General features: G+C 36.1%; 1 pseudogene; it reads left to right on the top strand.

The window, feature by feature from the left end:
• The first annotated feature begins 1,470 nt into the window (after nt 1–1,470).
• LOC102855263 lies at nt 1,471–3,151 on the top strand (annotated as a pseudogene).
• The last annotated feature ends 1,397 nt before the right edge of the window (nt 3,152–4,548 follow it).

The raw sequence follows: 4,548 nt of genomic DNA, 5'->3' as shown, positions 1-4,548 counted from the left end.
ATTTAGAGAAGGTGAAACCAAGTTTCTTCTTAGAAACTAGGATTTTGAAGCTCTGTGTCACATACTTTGGGCATGTGGCCACGAGGGACTGATCCTTAGAGAAGTACATCATGCTCAAAAGGGTGAAGGGGCAGCACAGGAGAGGAAGACTGGGAATGAGATAGATTGGTATAGTAACTAGGGTAAGGGGGTAGGTGTATTGGAATCAAAGAGACTGGTTCAGGTAGGGCAGGCAATTCAACAGCACATAATGACAAAATGTAGTCTTTTAGCTTTTTCTGAATGATTTTCAGCAATATTTTTATTTTTCACATTTGATATTAATAGTAATGTTCACTAATTTTCATATTCTGTTTTATCCCTTCTTGGGGATGGGAACAGAAATAGGTCATGTTCAGAAAGTTGCATAACCCACTTTTGGACCACCATAAAGTAAAAATGAAATTAATAGTGCAAGCACTATTATTTTGTATTCATTTTCTTATAAATATTTTAGTGAAAATACAATGGCAAAGTATCTATAGCCCTGCCATGAACATTTGTGTAGCACTAGTTACATAAGTTGAAAGCCAATTTGAAGAAAAAGAAATTATTAAAATAAGAACTCTTATTTTTAAAAAAATTGTTATTAATTTTTAATTTCTAAGAGTTTTAATATTTGTCAAAGGGGACACATATTTTGGAGATAAAGGATGGATATATATAAAACAAATTAATATCTTAATACATGGGCTATATGCTTTTTATCTTTAAGGATAAATCCTTTTTACTCACCTTTGATTATGTAGGAAGTCGGATCATTAATAAATAAGGAAACTGAAAAAGTACTCATGTTTTGAATTGTGCTGTTAATTAAGATTATTGAGTATATTATGGACTGCCAAATGAACAAACAGATTTATCTTGGAGGAAGTACAATAATGGAGATAGGTCATAAAGACAAATATGGTGAAACGATGTCTCACATACTTCGGGCATGTTGTCAGAAGGTTTACATCCCCGATAAACGTCATCATACTTGGAAAAGAGGATGGTCTTCTTTGGCCAACGAAGAAGAGAAAGACCCACAACAAGATGGATTGACACAGTGACTGAGACAATGGGCTTAAACATAGCGAAGATTGTGAAAGTGGTGCAGGATAGGGGAAGATTTTAATCTACTGTTTATAAGGCTTTAATGAATTGTACTCAACTTGGTGACATCTAACAAAATAAGGTGTATGAATGAGAGAATACCATCAGTGGCGAGCGCAGGCGGTGCTCTCAGTGACCACTGCGGGAGCAGAGGTGGAGGCTGGGGTGGGGCCGAGGCGACCACTCTATAGTGGACCTGGCCCATGCTCGATGTAGTCAGTCTGATTCCTGGGCAGTCAGTCCATCAGTTATTTGACATATTAAAGTATCTGTTGAACCAAGGATTGTGACTTGGGAAACAATTCTGTCCAGAGGATTGTTTGTTATTGTGATGTCATGGAGTATATCACTATCAGAAAAAGGCTGCATCTGTAGTTTTTAGGACTTTTAAAAAATTTTAAGAGACATGAATAGAAATAACCTACTTTGAGGAAGCCATGGCAAAATCACATACAAAACAGAATTTGTTCTCGAGGATCTTCAGTGTCTTCTCTTCTGGCAAGCTGCAGTCTGAGTAGAAAGAATTCGTCTAATTCTGATGGCTCTTTTCGGTATCAGGATAAACTATACAGCTCTGCGTCACAGGCTCTGCAGGTTTACACTGATGATTTCTATCTAAGTCGAGTGTGTCCTGGGACAAGCACCGGAAAGGCTAACATTGGCAAAAGTTCCGTTAGTGTTTAAAAATTCTCTCCATATATTTTTAAAAACAATGCTTGTGAAAATCTTGTTGACAAGAAGAACTCAAACTCCTTGTCCTGCCTGTAGAAAAGGGATCATTAATAACCTAGACTCTATTAGCCTAACTACTGATGATCTGTTAAAACTTCCAGCAGATGAAACATTACCTTCCACTTATGTCGGACCAAGTTACCAAACTGACAGAACAAACACGGAATACTTGAGAAGACCCAGTTCATCAAACATTGAAAAGAATATAAATTGTCAAGAACCCATCTTTCCTGTGGGCAAGGATAACTCGGTCACTTCTCATATATACACAAACAGTAATGGAAAGCACCGCATCAAGCTAAAAAAAACCCAAAAGTTTGAGTAAGACTAATAAGTGTGTTCCTGAACCATCTTTATACAGGAAGTCATCTTCCAGGGACATTTCAGAACATGATCTTGAAAAGAATTATCCAAGATGGCTAACTAGCCAGAAATCTGACCTTATTATTTCAGGAATAACTAGTTTCCCTGATTTCAAGTACCCTGTCTGGCTCCACAAAGACGACTTGCTACTTGATACGAACAGTCAGAGTACTTACAAAACCTTTAAAGAAGATTATTGTTCCCCTAAACACAGTTATCAGGCACGAAGAAGTCCTTGGCTTACAAAGAAGTTGGATTGTATAGAACATCCCTTTGAACACTCTAATTTGTGGCAAGAAAGGAGTAGATAAGGAATATAAATGTGATTTTGAACGTGGCCAGTGGCAGTATGAGAATCAACTTCTTAAGGACAATCCAAAAAGCCTTTCAGCGATGACAAAATTGAATGACTCATCCTGAAAGCCTAGAGAAATCTAGAGCATTCTCCTGAAGAATTACCAAACGCTGTGAAGAATGACGGCCGTCCCTGTTCATTAGATCAACTTAAAGCAGAGAGATCATGGGGAAATATCCCTGTTCCTTTCAAATCACCTGTTCCTGTTTACCCTGATGATAATCCTCAACAAACTTCAAAGGCAAAATATTCTAAAGAGTTCCTTGAAAACTTTTGAAATAATGATAATCAGAGCTGTACTCTATCGGGAGGGAAACACCATGGTCCCGTTGAAGCCTGAAACAAATGTTGTTCAACCTTCAAGCAGTCCAAGAAAGCTTCAGTCAGAACAAATGCACAGAGTCAGTAGAAGGAGCTAAGCAGGTTTCAGAAGATGAATTTTCTAAATTGCAGTTGAGTGAAAGTATGATTCCTATTACTCGATCACTTCAGAAGGCTTTACACCATTTATCTCGCCTGAGAGACCTGGTTGATGATAGCAGTGGGAAGCAGTCACCGAAAATGTGAAGAGGAAAATAAAAGTGCATAACCAATAAATAGTCACTGCCAAACAAACAAACAAACAAAAGAATACCCGCAGTATATCCTTTTTGATATTACTTCAATAGGCAAGGTTCAGGTCCATTGTTCAAAGGATACTATGAATCAGTCCACTCGATGACACATAACAACTACAACAATATGGCTTCACGTACACTGAAAAGACTATTATAAAAAAAGGCAAACAAACCCAAACAAAACACCGAAAATATTTATTGTTTAAATAAGGTTAGAAAGATTCAAACATGAATGTATTTTTCTTTGTGTTCTATTACATACTCTATCTTCAAGTGTGTTGAAGTTGAAGTTCATTCTAATTATGTTTAGGAAAAGGCCACAGATTTTCAGTGACTAGACTATCAAGAATATGTAGATGAGTTGAATGTGCTGGCAAAATCAGACAGGAAAATGCAAATGTCCTGACAACTAGGCATTTAAGTCAAAGAAAAAATATGCAAATGACCTAGTTTTCGTGCTGTGAAAAAATTATTAAAATTATGGTTTTGACTTTAGGAATTCATTAAGTATTTCTTTCATGCTTAAGATGTGAATGATTTCTGAATTTTGTCTTGTTTTAGCTTCCCCATCCTAATTATGTGGTAATTGTTATTTAAATATACTGAAAAATAATATTTAGTAATAACATTATTATCTTATAAAAGAACTTCAGTACTGAATTCAGAACTTTCTGACCTTTTGTTTAGAGAAAAAGGATAAACATATTTACTCTCTAGGAGTTTGACTCTTGACAGACCTCTTAATCTTTCGAACCTCAATCTGTCACATGTAAAATAAGATTAATGATGCTGTTTTTAAGGCTCATCACAGAAATCCTCCTAAGGAGAGTTAATAAAGATGATATTTTTATATTAAAATTGTTTTCAAGCTTTAAATTAGTGATATACCTGATATGGGATTATTAATTACTGACTTAAATGAAACAAGAAGAAAGGATGGTGAAATTATTATGTATTTTGTTTGCTTTTTTCCTTTTAAAAATTTTTTTCACTAGTTTATTTACAAAATTCTAATACAAATTTGAACAAATTCTTTCAATTTCCCTCATTCCCCCCCATCAAATTGTACAACCCAATTATTAAGGCCCTGTTCCCCCTGTACATCCACAACCCTCTGCTTCCAGCCTCTTCCAGAAACTATTATGTATTTTGTGTGTGTTGTCAGAAGGGCCAGTCCTTGGAAAAGAACATCATGCTGACAAGGGTGGAGGGACTCAGAAAGAGAGAAAAACTCATAAGATGCATTGACACAGGGACTATAACAACGGGTTTGCACATGTGAGAGATTGTGAGCATAGCACAGGCTAGGGAAGATTCAGATCTGTGCTATGTAGGGTTTTTGTTGTT

Source organism: Elephantulus edwardii, unplaced genomic scaffold, assembly GCF_000299155.1.
Source record: "Elephantulus edwardii isolate Elephantulus edwardi_28Jun2011 unplaced genomic scaffold, EleEdw1.0 scaffold00167, whole genome shotgun sequence".
Classification (NCBI taxonomy): Eukaryota; Metazoa; Chordata; class Mammalia; order Macroscelidea; family Macroscelididae; genus Elephantulus; species Elephantulus edwardii.
This window is presented reverse-complemented; position numbering and strand designations above follow the sequence as displayed.